General features: G+C 51.8%; 1 long non-coding RNA gene across 2 annotated transcripts in view; it reads left to right on the top strand.

The window, feature by feature from the left end:
- Positions 1-426: 426 nt before the first annotated feature.
- Positions 427-21938, top strand: part of LOC146006974 (uncharacterized) — a 440234-nt gene continuing 418722 nt past the window's right edge. Inside the window, exons 1-3 of one of the 2 annotated variants that reach the window (XR_014444153.1) lie at positions 427-586; positions 2889-3054; positions 6642-6806. This is a non-coding gene — a long non-coding RNA (uncharacterized LOC146006974). Of the gene's footprint in view, positions 587-2888; positions 3055-4377; positions 4510-6641; positions 6807-21938 lie in introns of those variants that run through there. The other variant, XR_014444154.1, reaches the window with a different exon arrangement.

Raw genomic sequence — 21938 nt, 5'->3', positions numbered from 1 at the left:
TGACCCCCCTCCGTGTGTGTGCTGTGCGAGCGCCCCCCGTGTGTGTGCTGTGTGCGCCCCCGTGTGTACGCTGTGCGCGCCCCGTGTGTACACTGTGCCCCCCTCCGTGTTTGAGCTGCCCCCCCAGTGTCCCCGTGTGTGTGCGCTGTCCCCCCCAGTGCCCCCGTGTGTATGCTGCCCCCCCAGTGATTCTGTGTGTACAGTGCCCCCGTGTGTACGCTGTTGCCCCCCGCAGTGCCCCCGTGTGTACGCTGTCCCACCCCCGCAGTGCCCCCGTGTGAACGCTGTCCCCCCCAGTGCCCCCGTGTGTACGCTGTGCTCCCCCCAGTGCCCCGTGTGTACGTTGTCCCCATTGTCCCCCCGCGTGTAAGCTGTGCCCCCCCCCCGCGTGTATTGTAATTATTATTATATTTCCTGCCTAGACTCTGTCCTCCCCATGCTGCCGCCAGGACTCGTCGGGACCAGGTTCAGGCGCTTCCACAGCCTGCGGCCTAACAGTCTGGTGAAGCCCCGGCCTTGAGTTGCCTCCGCCACCCGGAAGACAGAAAGCAGCCACCTGGGCCATCAGGGGAGCAGCTGCACCCAGGTAAATCCATCCCCCCACTGTCCCTGTGTGTACCCTGTCCCCCCAACTGTCCCCCACACCACTATCCCTGTGCATACCCTGTCCCCCCTACTATCCCTGTATGTACCCTGTCACCCCCCCAGTGCGCTCCGTGTGTACGCTGTCCCCCCCCCCCCAGTGCTCCCCGCGTGTACGCTGTCCCCTCCCCAGTGCTCCCCGCGTGTACGCTGTCCCCTCCCCAGTGTCCCCCGCGTGTACGCTGTCCCCTTCCCAGTGTCCCCCGCGTGTACGCTGTCCCCTCCCCAGTGTCCCCCGCGTGTACGCTGTCCCCTCCCCAGTGTCCCCCGCGTGTACGCTGTCCCCTCCCCAGTGTCCCCCGCGTGTACGCTGTCCCCTCCCCAGTGTCCCCCGCGTGTACGCTGTCCCCTCCCCAGTGTCCCCCGCGTGTACGCTGTCCCCTCCCCAGTGTCCCCCGCGTGTACGCACTGCCGCCCCTGTGTGTGTATGCTGTCCCCCCCAGTGCCCCCGTGTGTATACACTGTCCCTCCCCCGGTGCCCCCATATGTATGCAGTCCTTCCCCCAGTGCCCCCTGTGAGTACGCAGTCCCCCCAGTGCCCCCGTGTGTACGCTGCCCCCCGTGAGTACGCTGTCCCCCTTCCAGTGCCCCCCGTGTGTACAATGTGGTCCACCCCCCAGTGCCCCCATGTGTACGCTGTCATCCCCCATAGTGCCCCCATGTGTACACTGTGCCCCCCCATTTGTGTACGCTGTGCCCGCCCGTGTGTATGCTGACCCCGCAGTGCCCGCCCGTGTGTACGCTGTCCCCCCCAGTGCCCGCCCGTGTGTACGCTGTGCCCCCCCGTGTGTATGCTGCCCCCCCCAGTGCTTCCGTGTGTATGCTGCCCCCCCAGTGCCCCCCATGTGTACACTGCCCACCCAATGCCCCCTATGTGTATGCTGTTGCCCCTGTGTGTGTATGCTGTCCCCCCCAGTGCCCCCATGTGTGTGTACGCTGTCCCTCCCCCAGTGCCCCCATGTGTATACGCTGTCCCTCCCCCAGTGCCCCCCATGTGTATGGAGTCCTCCCAGTGCTCCCGTGTGTGCGCTGTCCCCCCCAGTGCCCCGTGTGTACGTTGTGGTCCCCCCCAGTGCCCCCATGTGTACGCTGTCGTCCCCCACTGTGCACCCCCATTTGTGTACGCTGTGCCCCCGTGTGTACGCTGTCCCCTCCAGTGCCCCCCCGTGTGTACGCTGTCCCCTCCAGTGCCCCCCGTGTGTACGCTGTCCCCTCCAGTGCCCCCCCGTGTGTACGCTGTCCCCTCCAGTGCCCGCCCGTGTGTACGCTGTCCCCCCCAGTGCCCGCCTGTGTGTACGCTGTCCCCCCAGTGCCCGCCTGTGTGTACGCTGTCCCCCGAGTGCCCGCCTGTGTGTACGCTGTCCCCCCAGTGCCGCCTGTGTGTACGCTGTCCCCCCAGTGCCCGCCTGTGTGTACGCTGTCCCCCCAGTGCCCGCCCGTGTGTACGCTGTCCACCCTCATTGCCCACCGTGTGTACGCTGTCCCCCCTCAGTGCCCACCGCGTGTACTCTGTCCACCCTCAGTGCCCCCCATGTGTACCCTGTGCCCCCTTAGTGCATCCCCCCATGTCTAAGCTGTCCCCCCTCAGTGCCTCCCCGTGTGTACGCTGTGCCCACCTCCCGTGTGTACGCTGTGCCCACCTCCCGTGTGTACGCTGTGCCCACCTCCCGTGTGTATGCTGTGCCCACCCCCGTGTGTATGCTGTGCCCACCCCCTTGTGTACGCTGTGGGCTCCCCCCCGTGTGTACGCTGTGGGCTCCCCCCGTGTGTACGCTGTGGGCTCCCCCCGTGTGTACGCTGTGGGCTCCCCCCCCGTGTGTACGCTGTGGGCTCCCCCCCGTGTGTACGCTGTGGGCTCCCCCCCGTGTGTACGCTGTGCCCCCCCCGTGTGTACGCTGTGCCCCCCCCGTGTGTACGCTGTGCCCCCCCCCGTGTGTACGCTGTGCCCCCCTCCTGTGTACGCTGTGCCCCCCTCCCCGTGTGTACGCTGTGCCCCCCTCCCCGTGTGTACGCTGTGCCCCCCTCCCCGTGTGTACGCTGTGCCCCCCTCCCCGTGTGTACGCTGTGCCCCCCTCCCCGTGTGTACGCTGTGCCCCCTCCCCGTGTGTACGCTGTGCCCCCCTCCCCGTGTGTACGCTGTGCCCCCCCGTGTGTACGCTGTGCCCCCCCGTGTGTACGCTGTGCCCCCCCCCCCCCCGTGTGTATGTTATTGTAATAATTATTATTATTATATTTCCTACACCCAGACTCTGTCCTCCCCATGCTGCCGCCGGGACTCGTCGGGAACCAGGTTCAGCCGCTTCCACAGCCTGCAGCCCTAACAGTCTGGTAAAGCCCTGACTTTGAGTTGCCTCCGCCACCCGGAAGACAGAAAGCAGCCACTCGGGCCATCAGAGGAGCAGCTGCACCCAGGTAAATCCATCCCCCCACTGTCCCTGTATGTACCCTGTCCCCCATCCCCACTATCCCTGTGTGCACCATGTCCCCCACACCACTATCCCTGTGCATACCCTTTCCCCCGTCACTGTCCCTGTATGTACCCTGCCCCCCCAGTGCCCCCATGTGTATACGCTGTCCCCTCCCCAGTGTCCCCCGCGTGTACGCTGTCCCCTCCCCAGTGTCCCCCGCGTGTACGCTGTCCCCTCCCCAGTGTCCCCCGCGTGTACGCTGTCCCCTCCCCAGTGTCCCCCGCGTGTACGCTGTCCCCTCCCCAGTGTCCCCCGCGTGTACGCTGTCCCCTCCCCAGTGTCCCCCGCGTGTACGCTGTCCCCTCCCCAGTGTCCCCCGCGTGTACGCTGTCCCCTCCCCAGTGTCCCCCGCGTGTACGCTGTCCCCTCCCCAGTGTCCCCCGCGTGTACGCTGTCCCCTCCCCAGTGTCCCCCGCGTGTACGCTATCCCCTCTGTGTGTGTATGCTGTCCCCCCCCAGTGCCCCCGTGTGTATACACTGTCCCTCTCCGGTGCCCCCATATGTACGCAGTCCTTCCCCCAGTGCCCCCTGTACCCAGTGCCCCCCGTGTGTACGCTGCCCCCCCCAGTGCCCCCCGTGTGTACGCTGTCCCCATCCCAGTGCCCCCCATGTGTACAATGTGGTCCACCCCCCAGTGCCCCAATGTGTACACTGTCATCCCCACTAGTGCCCCCGTGTGTACACTGTGCCCCCCCATTTGTGTACGCTGTGCCCGCCCGTGTGTATGCTGTCCCCCCCCAGTGCCCGCCCGTGTGTACGCTGTCCCCCCCAGTGCCCGCCCGTGTGTACGCTGTCCCCCCCAGTGCCCGCCCGTGTGTACGCTGTCCCCCCCAGTGCCCGCCCGTGTGTACGCTGTCCCCCCCAGTGCCCGCCCGTGTGTACGCTGTCCCCCCAGTGCCCCCCGTGTGTAGGCTGTCCCCCCTCCAGTGCCCCCCGTGTGTAGGCTGTCCCCCCTCCAGTGCCCCCCGTGTGTATGCTGTCCCCCCTCCAGTGTCCCCCGTGTGTATGCTGTCCCTTCCCCAGTGCCCCCCGCGTGTACGCTGCCCCTTCCCCAGTGCCCCCGCGTGTACGCTGCCCCCCCAGTGCCCCCGCGTGTACGCTGTCGTCCCCCACAGTGCCCCCGTGTGTACGCTCCCCCCCCCTGTGTGTACGCTGTGCCCCCCCCCCCCCCGTGTGTACGCATTATTGTTATTGTTATTGTAATAATTATTATTATTATATTTCCTACACCCAGACTCTGTCCTCCCCATGCTGCCTCCGGGACTCGTCGGGACCAGGTTCAGCCGCTTCCACAGCCTGCAGCCCTAACAGTCTGGTGAAGCCCCGACGTTGAGTTGCCTCCGCCACCCGGAAGACAGAATGCCACCACCCGGGCCATCAGAGGAGCAGCTGCACCCAGGTAAATCCATCCCCCCAATGTCCCTGTATGTACCCTGTCCCCCATCCCCACTATCCCTGTGTGCACCATGTCCCCCACACCACTATCCCTGTGCATACCCTTTCCCCCGTCACTGTCCCTGTATGTACCCTGCCTCCCCAGTGCCCGCCGTGTGTACGCTGTCCCCCCCAGTGCCCACCGTTTGTATGCTGCCCCCCGTGTGTACTGTCCCCCCTGTACTGCAGCTGCACCCAGGTAAATCCGTTCCCCCACTGTCCCTGTGTGTACCCTGTCCGCCACCCCACTATCCCTGTATGTACCCTGTCCCCCCCAGTGCCCATGTGTACGCTGTTCCCCGCGTGTACGCTGTCCCCTCCCCAGTGTCCCCCGCGTGTACGCTGTCCCCTCCCCAGTGTCCCCCGCGTGTACGCTGTCCCCTCCCCAGTGTCCCCCGCGTGTACGCTGTCCCCTCCCCAGTGTCCCCCGCGTGTACGCTGTCCCCTCCCCAGTGTCCCCCGCGTGTACGCTGTCCCCTCCCCAGTGTCCCCCGCCTGTACGCTGTCCCCTCCCCAGTGTCCCCCGCCTGTACGCTGTCCCCTCCCCAGTGTCCCCCGCGTGTACGCTGTCCCCTCCCCAGTGTCCCCCGCGTGTACGCTGTCCCCTCCCCAGTGTCCCCCGCATGTACGCTGTCCCCTCCCCAGTGTCCCCCGCGTGTACGCTGTCCCCTCCCCAGTGTCCCCGCGTGTACGCTGTTGCCCCTGTGTGTGTATGCTGTCCCCCCCAGTGCCCCCGTGTGTATACACTGTCCCTCCCCCGGTGCCCCTATATGTACGAAGTCCTTCCCCCAGTGCCCCCTGTGAGTACGCAGTGCCCCCTGTGAGTACGCAGTGCCCCCTGTGAGTACGCAGTGCCCCCCGTGTGTACGCTGTCCCCATCCCAGTGCCCCCCGTGTGTACGCTGTCCCCATCCCAGTGCCCCCCGTGTGTACGCTGTCCCCATCCCAGTGCCCCCCGTGTGTATGCTGTCCCCATCCCAGTGCCCCCCGTGAGTATGCTGTCCCCCTTCCAGTGCCCCCCGTGTGTACAATGTGGTCCACCCCCCAGTGCCCCCATGTGTACGCTGTCATCCACCATAGTGCCCTTGTGTGTACACTGTGCCCCCCCATTTGTGTACGCTGTGCCCGCCCGTGTGTATGCTGTCCCCCCCAGTGCCCGCCCGTGTGTATGCTGTCCCCCCCAGTGCCCGCCCGTGTGTACGCTGTCCCTCCAGTGCCCGCCCGTGTGTACGCTGTCCCTCCAGTGCCCGCCCGTGTGTACGCTGTCCCCCCAGTGCCCGCCCGTGTGTACGCTGCCCCCCCCCAGTGCTCCCCGTGTGTAGGCTGTCCCCCCCCCCCCAGTGCCCCCCGTGTGTACGCTGTCCCTTCCCCAGTGCCCCCCGTGTGTACGCTGCCCCCCCAGTGCCCCCCGTGTGTACGCTGTCCCCATCCCAGTGCCCCCCGTGTGTACGCTGTCCCCATCCCAGTGCCCCCCGTGAGTACGCTGTCCCCCTTCCAGTGCCCCCCGTGTGTACAATGTGGTCCACCCCCCAGTGCCCCCATGTGTACGCTGTTATCCACCATAGTGCCCTTGTGTGTACGCTGTGACCCCCATCTGTGTACGCTGTGCCCGCCCGTGTGTATGCTGTCCCCCCCAGTGCCCGCCCGTGTGTATGCTGTCCCCCCCAGTGCCCGCCCGTGTGTATGCTGTCCCCCCCAGTGCCCGCCCGTGTGTATGCTGTCCCCCCCAGTGCCCGCCCGTGTGTACGCTGTCCCCCCAGTGCCCGCCCGTGTGTACGCTGTCCCCCCCCCAGTGCCCGCCCGTGTGTACGCTGTCCCCCCCCAGTGCTCCCCGTGTGTAGGCTGTCCCCCCTCCAGTGCCCCCCCGTGTGTACGCTGTCCCTTCCCCAATGCCCCCCATGTGTACGCTGTCCCTTCCCCAGTACCCCCGCGTGTACGCTGCCCCCACATTGCCCCCGTGTGTACGCTGTCGTCCTCCACAGTGCCCCCGTGTGTACGCTCCCCCCCCCTGTGTGTACGCTGTGCCCCCCCCCCCCCCGTGTGTACGCATTATTATTGTTATTGTAATAATTATTATTATTATATTTCCTACACCCAGACTCTGTCCTCCCCATGCTGCCGCCGGGACTCGTCGGGACCAGGTTCAGCCGCTTCCACAGCCTGCAGCCCTAACAGTCTGGTGAAGCCCCGACGTTGAGTTGCCTCCGCCACCCGGAAGACAGAAAGCCACCACCCGGGCCATCAGAGGAGCAGCTGCACCCAGGTAAATCCATCCCCCCACTGTCCCTGTATGTACCCTGTCCCCCATCCCCACTATCCCTGTGCATACCCTTTCCCCCGTCACTGTCCCTGTATGTACCCTGCCGCCCCAGTGCCCGCCGTGTGTACGCTGTCCCCCCCAGTGCCCGCCGTTTGTATGCTGCCCCTCCCCGTGTACTGTCCCCCCTGTACTGCAGCTGCACCCAGGTAAATCCGTTCCCCCACTGTCCCTGTGTGTACCCTGTCCGCCACCCCACTATCCCTGTATGTACCCTGTCCCCCACCCCACTATCCCTGTGTGTGCCCTGTCCCCCCCAGTGCCCATGTGTACGCTGTTCCCCGCGTGTACGCTGTCCCCTCCCCAGTGTCCCCCGCGTGTACGCTGTCCCCTCCCCAGTGTCCCCCGCGTGTACGCTGTCCCCTCCCCAGTGTCCCCCGCGTGTACGCTGTCCCCTCCCCAGTGTCCCCCGCGTGTACGCTGTCCCCTCCCCAGTGTCCCCCGCGTGTACGCTGTCCCCTCCCCAGTGTCCCCCGCGTGTACGCTGTCCCCTCCCCAGTGTCCCCCGCGTGTACGCTGTCCCCTCCCCAGTGTCCCCCGCGTGTACGCTGTCCCCTCAGTGCCCCCCGTGTGTACACTGCCGCCCCTGTGTGTATACACTGTCCCTCCCCCGGTGCCCCCATATGTACGCAGTCCTTCCCCCAGTGCCCCCTGTGAGTACGCAGTCCCCCCAGTGCCCCCGTGTGTACGCTGCCCCCCCCCCAGTGCCCCCTGTGAGTACGCAGTCCCCCCAGTGCCCCCGTGTGTACGCTGCCCCCCCATCCCAGTGCCCCCCGTGTGTACGCTGTCCCCATCCCAGTGCTCCCCATGAGTACGCTGTCCCCCTTCCAGTGCCCCCCGTGTGTACAATGTGGTCCACCCCCCAGTGCCCCTATGTGTACGCTGTCATCACCCATAGTGCCCCCGTGTGTACACTGTGCCCCCCCATTTGTGTACGCTGTGCCCGCCCGTGTGTATGCTGACCCCCCAGGGCCCGCCCGTGTGTATGCTGTCCCCCCCAGTGCCTGCCCGTGTGTATGCTGTCCCCCCCAGTGCCCGCCCGTGTGTACGCTGTCCCCCCCAGTGCCCGCCCGTGTGTACGCTGTCCCCCCCAGTGCCCGCCCGTGTGTACGCTGTGCCCCCCGTGTGTATGCTGCCCCCCCAGTGCTTCCGTGTGTATGCTCCCCCCCCAATGCCCCCCATGTGTACACTGCCCCCCCAATGCCTCCTATGTGTATGCTGTTGCCCCTGTGTGTGTATGCTGTCCCCCCCAGTGCCCCCATGTGTGTGTACTCTGTCCCTCCCCCAGTGCCCCCATGTGTGTGTACGCTGTCCCTCCCCCAGTGCCCCCATGTGTATACGCTGTCCCTCCCCCAGTGCCCCCCATGTGTATGGAGTCCTCCCAGTGCTCCCGTGTGTGCGCTGTCCCCCCCCCAGTGCTCCCGTGTGTGCGCTGTCCCCCCCCAGTGCCCCGTGTGTATGTTGTGGTCCCCCCCAGTGCCCCCATGTGTACGCTGTCGTCCCCCACTGTGCACCCCCATTTGTGTACTCTGTGCCCCCGTGTGTACGCTGTCCCCTCCAGTGCCCCCCGTGTGTACGCTGTCCCCTCCAGTGCCCCCCGTGTGTACGCTGTCCCCTCCAGTGCCCCCCCCGTGTGTACGCTGTCCCCTCCAGTGCCCCCCCGTGTGTACGCTGTCCCCCCAGTGCCCGCCCGTGTGTACGCTGTCCCCCCAGTGCCCGCCCGTGTGTACGCTGTCCCCCCAGTGCCCGCCCGTGTGTACGCTGTCCCCCCAGTGCCCGCCCGTGTGTACGCTGTCCCCTCAGGGCCCGCCCGTGTGTACGCTGTCCCTCCAGTGCCCCCCGTGTGTACGCTGTCCCCCCAGTGCCCCCCATGTGTATGCTGCCCCCCAGTGCCCCCCATGTTTACACTGCCCCCCCAATGCCCCCTGTGTGTACGCTGACCCCCGTGTGTACGCTAACCCCCAGTGCCCCCCGTGTGTACGATGTGCCCCTCATGCGTAAGCTGTGCCCCCCTATGTGTACCTCGTGTGTACATTGTCCTCCTTCAATGCCCTATAGCAGTGGTAGCCAACCCTAGCCCTCGAGAGCTACCAACAGTTCACATTTTCCAGACAACCTAGCTGCTGCACAGCTGCACTCAATAATCACTGACACATTTTAAAAGATACACAGATGGAGCTAATTAGCTCACTTGTGATTCTGTGAGGAGACCTGCAAAACATGCACTGTTGGTAGCTCTCGAGGACTAGGGTTGGCTACCCCAGCCCTATAGTAAAGCTTCTACACTCTGGGTGTCCTGCTTATTGCCAGGGTTTTCATGGGATGGATGTCTTGCCTGTTGACAGGGGTTTCACAGGTGTCATACTCAATGCCAGGGGTTTGTAATTCTTGTGGCCAGGGGTAATGCTCATTGCCAGGGATGTGTTATCATTAAACATTTAAATACATCCAATGTTTATTCTTACAGTGAAATTTTAGATTTCTGAATTAAAAAAATAAATTGAAAAAAAGCTATGAAATTCCATTGACAAAAAACCTTACGGTTTCACATGTCCCATTAAGGCTTCTTACACATGATCTCGCATTTCTGAAACCTGTTGTAACTCTTCCACTCAAACGCCAAAAAGCAATGAAATTCCGATCATTAAGGCTGACGCCTTAATGGACGTGTTCCTTGCGCAATACAGATATGGTACGCCATCACAGCCTGTGGGTAAGTGCAGATTCAGCACTCTCACAGAGTGAGATTGCTGTCACTCACACAATGGTGGAGCTGCTAATTCACAGATTTGTGTGCTCATTGGAATACACACATGCAGTCTATGCAACTGAAGGTCTGAGCAGTAAACAGAGCCGAGAGGATGGGGTAAAAGTGGTGTTGATTGGGGTAGGAGGCAGTGTGGTGCAGATGGGGAGGAATACAAATGTGTAGATGGTAGGAAGGCTAAGCAGCACTGATGGGGGACTAACGAAGCAGATGGGTGGAAAACAGTGGCACAGATTGGGGAAGGTAAGAAAGAGTGATGCAATTGGGTGGCAAACAGAGGAGCAGTTGGAGGAAAGAGCACTGATGGGGGAGGGGGTTTGGAGCAAAGAGGATAAAAGGAAAACAGAGCAGTACAGATGGAGAGGGGAGACAGCAGTACAGATGGAAGGACACTGTCATGGATGAGGCAGGCAGAGCAACCTGGATGGAGGGGGAGACAGAGTATCACTTATAGAGGTGAAGCCAGTGGCACAGATAGAAGGAAACAGTGGCATCTGTGTGGAAAGACAGGGCAGGGCAGATGGGAAAAGACACATTGGTGCAGATGAGGGAATACACACAGCAGTAGGTATCGGGGAAGACAGAGCAGCCTGAAGGCGTATAGGAGAAGAAAGTGTAGATGCATAGTAGTTGGGAGTATTCTAGTTTTTGCAATTATGAAAGATGTTTCTGGTAACTGTATGTGAATACTAAATGAAATGGATATATGTAGTGAGTGTGAAAGATGTTGGACCCTCAGTGGGATAGTTCTAGTAATAGTGTTTATTCTAGCACTCGCCATCTTTGAAAGCCCATACAGTTCCTCTACCCTGTCTGGGGTGTTGCTGTCTGCTGTAGTGTTTCTAGCACAGGTCTGGTTTGCAGTGCTGATATACACATCACACTGTGCTAGAAGCACTACAGCAGACAGCTACACCCCAGGCAGGGAAGAGGAAATGCATGGGTTTTCAAAGATGGCGGGTGCTAGAATGAACACTATAGTAACTCAGTGGTATAGACAGTGTTAGATGATTGGGGGTACCTATTAGGATAAGTGCGCCACATAACTGCTCAGACCTTCAGTTGCATAGACTGCATGTGTGTATTCCAATGAGCACACAAATCTGTGAATTAGCAGCTCCACCATTGTGTGAGTGACAGCAATCTCACTCTGTGAGAGTGCTGAATCTGCACTTACCCACAGGCTGTGATGGCGTACCATATCTGTATTGCGCAAGGAACACGTCCATTAAGGCGTCAGCCTTAATGATCGGAATTTCATTGCTTTTTGGCGTTTGAGTGGAAGAGTTACAACAGGTTTCAGAAATGCGAGATCATGTGTAAGAAGCCTTAATGGGACATGTGAAACCGTAAGGTTTTTTGTCAATGGAATATATATATATATATATATATATATATATATATATATATATATATATATATATATATATATATAATAGATAGTATATTTTGTAATACCGTACAGTCTAAATTTAGCACACAATCAGCATTAAGGTGTTACTGACATGATCCACTAACAGGATATGCATAATCATGAAATAAAGAAAAGTAATTTGTATATTGAAACAAGTATTCCATTAGCAAGCTATAGGATTTGATTTATCATAACAAGGAACGGAAGGATGTATAGTTTAATGGTGACAACATGTTCCTGTTTCTGGGTGGAAATGGAATTTCCTACTAAGTCATTCAATCAAAGCATAAGTTCTAATTTAGTTCTGGGAGCACTAGCATTCCTGGTATTGTAAGTCAGCAGACATCATATACTTAATAGTTATGTGCATATAGTATTCTGCATGCAATCTTATAAATCTGCATGAAAGTCATTTTATTCTGTATATGCAACAATGTAGTATGGCTAAGGGCTACATTTACTAAAGTGTATTTTGCTCAATCACAATGGTTTTTTTTTTTTTTTATTATTATGCAATTTAATGTGTTGTTTATAATCTATTTGATTGGATTTGATAAAGGCTAAACCTGAGTTCTTGAACAAAAATCCACAACCTGAATCTGCAATACTACAAATTACTTTCCACAGCGCTTAGCCAATCACAGAAAAGAGAAATCTACTTTTGGCCTATACTGTAGGTATTAATTAACCAATCACACCATAGTTTAATTTTGAGTCAGCTGCCCAATGGTCAGGGGTACCAGCAGTGGATTTGTTTTTTTTCTCTGCAGTGTAATAGTATTTTCAATGATTTTGTTCCTAATAACTTATTTAGCCTAAACCCCTTTGAATTATATTTAAAATGTAAAAACATTTTTAACTAGTATTGTTAAAGAACTGGTAGAGCTACATATAAACTTCTCAGTGGTTTATTTTGTTGATATGTTTAAAATGTTCGGTCAATAGTTTAACAATTTTTACAAAATTACAATAAGAGTATATGTACTCGCAGAAGAACCAGAGTGAAGAAATATGGGGCAAGATGTAATAGCCTCAGAGTTTGGGATGCCAGCAAAATTCAGAGTTTTTTTGTATATATGTGTGTTCTATATTTTGGTGTACACAGTTCGCAAATAGGAGAAACAAGCGGATATAAATGTTTTAGGCTGGGGCCACACATAGGGGCCAAGCTTGTCCCATTCAACAGGACCTGGTTCAATGCAGGCTGTGTGGAGAGACACACAAAAGTGTAGCCAGATCCTGCATAACTGGATCTGACCATAAACCAATTGGATTTCAAGAGGAACAGCTACACTGTGTGAACACAAATTTAAATGTATGTGTTAACCTTGAAATCTAGTCATCCCTCCATCCAGACCAACCAAAGCATGCTGCTGTAGGACCCGGCGGCTACTGCCCCAATACATTTGTGTGGGTGGCCTTTGTGCAGGCTCCTTCCGGCCAAGTGGGTCACACTGAACGGGATCCGCCTAGCCCAGTGGTTCCCAAACTGTGTGCCGTGGCTCCCTGGGGTGCCTCGGGACACTTGCAGGGGTGCCCCAGGTTGGTGGTCCAAGACCAATTCAAATTATTTATGGCTAATTATTTATGGGCAAAACCAGTGCTGGTGGCTGACAATAATAAAATGTATACAAACAGAAACAAATCCTGCCCTTTACCACATAACTGACCCTCGGAATCACGTATAAACCCAATATAATACATTTTTGGGGGCCTAGGGGTACCGTGAAAACATTTTGATACTCTAGGGTGCCGTGATTCAAAAAAGATTGGGAACCACTGGCCTAGCCATTATGTGTGGCCCCAGCATTAGACTTAACTTGACTTTGAGGTTATTACAGTGCACATATTTTGTATAAACATGTTATCAGTTACAAAGACAAATAGTGGAGATGGAACAGAGAATACAGCAGACCAACCAGATATTAATATTTCCAGATAAAACAGGATATCACAGGATCCCCATGGAGCTAAGCATTATACATCCATTTGGTGCACAAACACAGTTGCAAGATGGCATTGTGCGTGTCCTATTTAATTAATGGGGACTATATTTTCCCCATAGATTGTAAGCTTGTGAGCAGGGCCTACCTATGGCACTGCAGCCACCTCAAGTCCACCACCTCCTCAGTTAGTTAGTAAGTAATGTGGCAGTGGCTTCATGGTGGAAAGCAGTGACTTCACCCACAAGCAGGCAGTCCCATTGTGGGGTGTTTCCTACCTCCGGGACTGCCAATCCAGACTGCGACAGGCAGAGAGCTGTAGGAAGCCACTCCCTGCTTTTCTTGCAGCCCTAGCCAACTTCTAGCAGGCAACAAGACAACAGTCTCATACCAGTCATAAAAGGTTGCATGCTAAAGCTTTGGCTTCACTCCCCAAGTAACCCGATCTTTCAGAACAGAAGTGTAAGTAAAAAGTGTAAATCCTGATGTTATAAAAATATCAACTAAAATGACTTTTTTTTTATATACCAGGGCTGTCCCAACAGCCCCTAAATATTGTAACCAATGTTGCATCAAGCAACCTTGAATCGTGTGTCCTTGTTCTTCCTTTTTTTTTCTGAAACCAATGCATATTGTGGTGTCATTGGCATTACTGCCAATGACATAAATGGGGCATAAAATGGTGTGATAGGCATTACAGTGTGAAAAAAAATGGATGGTGTGCCACGAGTTTAAAAAGGTTAAAAATCACTGCTATATCCTATACATGTGGTGTGTACAGTCTGTAAAAATCCAAATTGCTTTATTAACTCAACAGGACTCGAAACCGATGGCAACAAGCGGTGCAAAGCGCAAGAGAACAGCAACTGGTATTAAGTCTGAATGGCTTGAAGAATATGTTGAAACAGAGACGACAAAGTCTCAAAGTAAAGAGTGTGTTCAACTATGTGAAATATTTACTTATGAAGAGGATAAAGGAGTAGTTTGTTTGTATTGCCGAAATGCAAAAACCACCGGAGAGTTTTCAACTGGCAAGTTTTGGAATGATGTGTGGAAACTGGATTTCTGGAAACGCCATCTGTCTAGCAAGTCTCATACTGAAAGTGTCAGAAAACTGAGAAGTAATAATCCAAATTTAAGGGAGCACTGGTTAACATGTTTCTTGAGAGCCCTGCTGAAAAGAAGAAAAGGCAAATTATAAATGAACGGAAGTGTTCCATGTCCGAAGAAATTAAAGTTCTAATTGACAGTGTCTTGCTGGCTGTTAGGATGAATATTTCCATGCTTTCTGTTCAAGATATTAATGAGCACATGGCTAAGTATGTGACTATACCTGAAAGCTGGAGAAGCAAAAATTATGCATTTAAATTTCTGGAAACTATAGGCATCAGTGTCCAAGATAATGTCATGACAGATGTTGCATCAGCAGAGTATCATACACTAACTATTGATGAAAGCACAGACATATATGTTAACAAATACTTAATAATATACTTCATGTATCGGACAGTAAATTCATCTCAGTACAAGATGGTGGAATGCTAAAGTTGGATGCATGTGATGCTACATCAATAGTCATTGCCATCAGAGAAATCTACAGGAAACAATCTTGACCTTGATAAAATGGTTATGTTTACTTATGATGGTGCCTCTGTGATGTTAAGCAGATTAAACAGTTGAGGAAGGACATTCCGCACTTAGTGCAGCAGCGTTGTGTTGCATATTGTGAAGATTTGGGGATTTCTGAATCATGGAAGGAAGTAAAGTTGATGAAAGAAGTTGAAACTTTCAGGAAAACTGTTTACACAATTTTTTGTTGATCTTCCACTAAAAGTTCACAGTTTAAAGAATTGGCAGATGCTTCTGAATGCGACTCAGTAGCTTTTAGACCTCTGAACGAAGTGCGTTGGTTATCTAGACATTTTGCACTTCAAGCAATCATTCGAAATAACGATGTTTTATTAAAATACTTTAAGGAAGACAATGAGAATGACAATAATCTTATTTCAAAGTACTGTTATAAAAAGCTAAATAATCAGCAATTCCACATAACACTGGAAGTTTTGAATGATGTGTTATCAGAACTAGCTTCTTTAACAATGGCATTTCAAAAACAGGATTGACACCACTGGAAGCGTGTTATCTTGCACCAGGTAAACTGAACAAAATTCAAATGCAGTACTTGGGTGACACAGTGAAATGGAGTGATAACGTTATAAACCTTATTGACAAAATCTCTGGATAAGTTTCGGTGAATACTAACTCCATATTAACTTTCATTTGGGGGGAAAGATTTCCAGAAAACGAAATTGAGGAATGGTCAGCGTTTGACTTGACTGCAACAGCACAATGCAATTATGAATTTGGAATTGAACACATCAGTTCACTTTGTTTAAAGTACAAACACTTTCTTTAGGAGGAACAAGTTGTTATTCAGCTGTACAATTGTCACGTTTCGTGAAGCACCAGCTGGAGTGTAACGGAGGCTGGGTGCTTTGATATAAGGTTGTTGCATAAACGACAGAAGGGAGTGAAGCAATGAGATAAAATAAACCTTATTTAATGAAGATACTGTGATACAGGTTATGAATAATGGCACAATAGTAATACTGTAGTTTGTGAAATGATAAAGTCAATAACATACAATACTTATTGGAGAGGTTGATGATGCTTGATAATTAGGACGAGATATTGGATGATTGGTTGAAGAATTGGATGAATGAATTAGGGTTGGATGACTGAATGAAGAATTTGAGGATTGGATGATTGGAATGAAGATTGGATGATGATTGGATGGTGGAGTCCAGGAGATCTTGCTGAGTAGGATCGTAGCAGAGAATGACCGTCAGGAGTAAGGATAAAGATAACATGCACCTTGGGAGACATAACCAATGAGCTAGTTATTGCTTAAGTGGGGATGAATTGGGTAAATCAGTACTCGAAAAGGATCTAGGAGTCCAAATAGACAACAAACTGGGGTGTAGTGCTCAATGTAATATAGCAACAAAAAAGGGCAACAAAATTCTCGCATGTATTAAAAGGGGCATGGAAACTAGGGACTCAAAAGTAATTATGCCTCTGTACAAATCATTGGTTAGACCGCACCTCGAATACGCAGTGCAGTTCTGGGCCCTGCACTATAAAAAGGACATCATAGAATTAGAAAAAATCCAAAGAAGAGCAACAAAGCTTATTAGGAGAATGGAGAATTTAAACTATGAGGAAAGATTAAACAATTTGGGACTATTTACACTAGAGAAAAGATGTTTAAGGGGGGATATGCTCAACATGTATTAATATATTAGGGGCCAATATAAGGAACTGTCTAACACCCTTTTTTCTACTAGAAAGGAATCTAGGACGCGAGGGCATGAGTTTAGATTAGGAGAAAAAAGATTTTGTTCATCTATAAGAAAAAATTTCATTACAGTCAGAACAGTCAAACTTTGGAACTCTCTTCCTGGAGAAGTGGTGTCGGCAGACACTATAAATAGGTTTAAAATAAGGTTGGATAAACATTTATTGGTTAACAACATCCATGGGTACGAATAAGTAACAAAATCTGTCTTTAAAATATCATAACATACTATACAACAAGGGATAAGCAAACATAGGTTGAACTAGATGGACGCAAGTCTTTATTCAGCCTCACCTACTATGTAACACCCCTTTGGGGGGCTAACCTTGTCCAGTCCGTATAGGCGGCAGCAGGTTCCGTGATGGTGAGGAATGCAGTGAGACGATCAATAGGAAAGGAATGACTTCACCGGAGGTGCAGGAACTATAGCGAATGCTACAGACAGCCAGGAGAGCTCAATGATGTGAGTGGATCGACATCATTGTACTGACTGCCGGTCTTGCCCGGCAAGTCAGTATTTGAAGGGTGAGCTGCGTGCTGATTGGTTGCTGTTTTGACAGCACTGAGTGGAGCCGCACAGCATAGGTAGTTGGATCCGAAAAGATGGCCGCTGCCAGAGGAGGCGACGGAAACCAGCCGGCAGTGATTGTGCGCGGATGCCTGACAAGACACAGACCCATCATGGCGGCTCATGTCTCACGCCACCCGGACCCTGCATGGCACCGGAATACACACCACCACTGTCACCCGACAGTGACAGCGCGAGGGCATGCACACTACCAGCATAGGGGACACAAGAGGCGTTGGTAAGCGCCAGGGCAGGAGACACGCTGATATAGGACCTAGGGCTAGGCACAGCACAGGGGAACAGGGTAGCAGCCATGGTGGTCGTGACAGCACCCCACCCTTTTATGAGTGGCCCCAGGACACTCCTTGGGCTTGGTTGGAAACCTCCTATGAAAGTCTCGTATCAGTTTGGGAGCATGTACCTTAGAAGAGAAGCATTGGTCCAGGACCTCTCCTCCGGCCCATAGCCTTTCCAGTCGATTAAGTACTGTAATCGTTTGTACCGGATGCGAGAGTCCAGAATGCGGGCCACTTCATATTCAACGCCCCTATGAGTGAAAACTTTAGGAGATTTAGGAAGAGCAGCGTGAAATTTGTTTAATACTAATGGTTTAAACAATGATACATGAAATGAATTGGGAATCTGTGTTATTGGAAAAGGACTGATAAAACGAGGTGCAAATTTCATTGAAGGAAAATGAAGACGAAGGTCACGAGTAGACAGCCATACCTTGTCACCCACTTTCAAAGTGGGAGCAGCTCTTCTTCTTCTGTCAGCAAATTTTTTATACTTCTGTGAAGCTTTGGTCAATGATTTCCTGACTTTTTTCCAATGTGGGGCGAAGTTGCTGTAGGGTTAAAGCTACCGCTGGCACAGATGTTGAAGGTAGCCGCTGGAAGTCAGGAACCCTAGGATGGATGCCATAGTTAACAAAGAAAGGAGTAGAAGAAGAAGACGAATGGTACTGGTTGTTATGCCCAAATTCGGCCCATGGCAACACCTCAACCCAATCATCTTGGGAGGAGGAAACATGTAAACGAAGAAAAGTCTCTACATCCTGATTGACTCTCTCCATCTGGCCGTTAAATTGCGGATGGTAGGCTGTACTAAATTAAGTTGAATTTTAAGAACTTTACATAAAGCTCGCCAGAATTTTGCAACGAATTGTACACCTCGATCTGACACGATTTCTTCAGGTAGCCCATGGGTTCTGAAGCTCTCTTTGATGAAAAGTCTTGCTAACTTCGGAGCTGAAGGTAAACCCCGTAGAGGTATGAAGTGAGCCATTTTAAAAAATCTGTCTATGACTACCCATTTGGTGGTATAACCATCAGATGATAGAAGGTCGGTAATAAAGTCCATTGACAAGTGAGTCCAAGGCCCCTTTGGAATGGAGGAGTGGCCTCAATGGACCTACTGGAGCTAAATTGGAAGATTTATGTTGGGCACAATGAGGACAGGAAGCAATGTATTCCTGAACATCCTTCTTTAGAGCAGGCCGCCAATACCGTCGAGAAAGGAATTCGTAGGTCTTCTGAACCCCTGGATGACCGGAGAACTTAGAATCATGGCTCCAACACAGAATCTGTTTCCTTGAGCTAGGTTTAATAAAGGTTTTACCTGGTGGAACTGGCACTTGTACCGTTGTCACAGCAAAAGTGAGAGGATCAATGATTCGACTTCCTTCATAGGCTTTAGACTCCTCCTCAGTCTCCCACGACTTAGACAAAGCATCTGCTTTATGATTCTTTGCTCCAGGAGAAAAAGACAATTTGAAATTAAATCTGGAATAGAACAATGCCCATCTGGCTTGATGAGGATTGAAACATTGAACATTTTTTAAATAAAGCAAATTTTTATGATCAGTTATAACATTGATAACATGGATTGCCCCCTCATGTAGATACCGCCACTCCTCCAAAGCCATTTTGATAGCTAACAGTTCTTGGTCCCCTATGGCGTAGTTTTGTTCAGCAGGGGAAAATTTCTTAGAGAAGAAACCACATGGATGAAACTGTCCATCAGTTTTAGTCTGGGAAAGCACTGCTCCCACGCCGATGGTAGAGGCGTCAACCTCCAGCGTGAAGGGCAGACTGACATCTGGTTGAGCCAGAACTGGTGCAGAAATGAATTTTTCTTTGAGTAGCAAAAAGGCATTAGAATCCTCAGAATCCCATTTGGAGGGTTTGGCACTTTTGCGAGTAAGAGCAGTTATTGGAGCAACAATGGTAAAAAAGCCTTTGATGAATTTTCTATAATAATTTGCAAATCCGAGGAACCTTTGGACCCCCTCGGAGAGTATGAGGACCATTTCCAGACTGGAGCCAGATACAATGTACCCTAAGAACGGTATGGATGGAACCTCAAAAATAAATTTTTCAGTTTGCAGAAAAGGAAATTCTTTCTGAGGCGAGAGAGCACTTTTGACAATTTCTCAATGTTTTTGAAGACTATTGGCGAATATCAGGATATCGTACAGGAAAACTACCACATGTTTGTACAGCAAATCACGAAACAGTTCGTTCAGGTAGGATTGAAAAACCACTGGGGCATTACTTGGACCAAAAGGCATGACAAGATATTCATATTGTCCATCTCTTTTATTAAAGGCGACCTTCCACTCATCTCCCTCACAAATGCGAATGAGATTGTAAGCTCCGCGGAGATCTAATTTCGAAAAGATGGTTTCCCCCTTGATTCTGTCAAAAAGTTCCGTGATGAGTGGCAGTGGATAATGATGTTAATTTCGTTTAAACCTCGATAGTCGATGCAAGGCCGTAACCCTCCATCCTTTTTCTTGACAAAAAAGAAACCAGCACCGGCAGGTGAAGATGAAGGGCGGATGAACCCTTTGGCTAAATTTTCCTCTATATATTCGGACATAGCCTGAGTCTCAGGCAATGACAAAGGGTAAGTACGACCCAGAGGAGGGTTTTTTCCTGGTATCAATTCAATAGAGCAGTCCCATGGATGATGTGGAGGTAATTTGTCAGTAGCCTTCTTACAAAATAAATCAGAGAAGTCTTGATATGGGGTAGGTAACCCTTCTGGAATCTGAAGGGAGACTTGACGTGTAGGTGCCATAGACTTGAGACATGATTTGGTACAGGCGGCACCCCACGCTTGAACCTGGGACATTACCCAATTGATACTGGGATTATGGGTACGTAGCCAGTTGAGACCCAAAACCATTGGGTAGGAGGATTTGGGAATGACAAAGAACTGTATTTTTTCAACATGTAGCAGTCCAATTTGTAAAGTTAATGGTTGAGTTTTCAAAGTGACAGTCTCTCCTAATATACGACTCCCATCTACAGCGGTATGGTACACTGGACGCTGGAGAGGGGTGGTAGGCAGACGCCAACATTTAACAACATCAGTGGTGATGAAACTCTCTGCTGAGTCGAGAAGAGCTGGCAACGGTCTGAACTGATGTTTAACTTGTAGAGAAACTTGGAGAATACAGTCTTTGTTATTTGGAGAGGTGAAAACAACCCCTAACCTGCCCTCTCTCTTACAGGTTAGGTTCTGGCATTTCATGGCTTCTTAGGACAGGAATCGACGGCATGCTGGGGATCAGCACAATAGAGACAAAGGCGCTCGTCATGACGACGTTTACGCTCAGCTGGAGACAATTTAAAGCGGTTGACCTGCATAGGTTCCTCCGCTGGCAATGAAGAAGGTTTAGGTGCATGAAAAACTGGACTGGGAGTGACCCAGTTTCTCTCTTGATTTCTCTCTCTGAGTCTTAGGTCGATCTTAGTACATAGAGAGATCAGATCTTCTAGTCAAGAAGGCAGATCTCTTGCCGTAAGCTCATCTTTAATTTTGTCAGAGAGTCCATTCATGAAGGCCACAAGAAAGGCCTCCTCATTCCAGGCCAATTCGGCTTCCAGAATCTTAAATTGAATTAAGTACTGTCCTACTGTCCTAGACCCTTGACGTAGGCGTAGAATTTCGGTTGCAGCTGAACTGAGTCGACCTGGCTCGTCGAAGATGATTTTAAATGTGGAGATAAAATGAGCATAGTCAGCCAGGATGGGATCTGCTTTTTCCCATAGGGGAGATGCCCAGTTAAGAGCAGAGCCGGTAAGGAGAGATATCACATTAGCTACTTTGGTTCGCTCAGTAGGAAAATATGAAGATTGAAGCTCAAAATGAATTTCACATTGGTTAATGAAACCCCTACAGTTTTTTGGACGACTCCTGTCATTGGGGACATGGGTCTAGACGATGGCGCCAATGTAGCTATTGACCCTTGGCCCTTCTGCAAAGTTGTTTGAATAGTATCCAGTCTTTTTGTCAGGCCCTGGGGGGGGCATGAATGTCTTGCTCATGAGCGGCCTCCTGTGGATCCAGGCGAGTCGCCAGCTGTTGTACTGGAGCAGTTACTCGCTCCTGACCTGATGCTGGATCCATGGAGTCAGTACAAACTGTCACATTTCGTGAAGCACCAGCTAGAGTGTAACGGAGGCTGGGTGCTTTGATATAAGGTTGTTGCATTAACGACAGAAGGGAGTGAAGCAATGAGATAAAATAAACCTTATTTAATGAAGAAAACTGTGATACAGGTTATGAATAATGGCACAATAGTAATACTGTAGTTTGTGAAATGATAAAGTCAATAACATACAATACTTATTAAAGAGGGTGATGATGCTTGATAATTAGGAAGAGATATTGGATGATTGGTTGAAAAATTGGATGATTGAATTAGGGTTGGATGACTAAATGAAGAATTGGAAGATTGGTTGAAGAATTGGATGATTGGTTTAGGGTTGGATGATTGAATGAAGAATTGGATGATTAGATGAAGATTGGATGAGGATTGGATGATTGGAATGAAGATTGGATGATGATTGGATGATTGGAATGAAGATTGGATGATTGGATGAGGATTGGATGGTGGAGTCCAGGGGATCTTGCCGAGTAGGATCGTGGCTGCAGAACCAGTAGTATTCATGGAGAATGACCGTCAGGAGTAAGGATAAAGATAATACCCCTTTGGGGGGCTAACCTTGTCCAGAC

The sequence above is a fragment of the Crinia signifera genome, chromosome 6 (genome assembly GCF_055691185.1).
Source record: "Crinia signifera chromosome 6, ASM5569118v1, whole genome shotgun sequence".
Classification (NCBI taxonomy): Eukaryota; Metazoa; Chordata; class Amphibia; order Anura; family Myobatrachidae; genus Crinia; species Crinia signifera.
The sequence above is the reverse complement of the archived record's forward strand: the minus strand, read 5'-3'. Positions and strand labels throughout refer to the sequence as shown.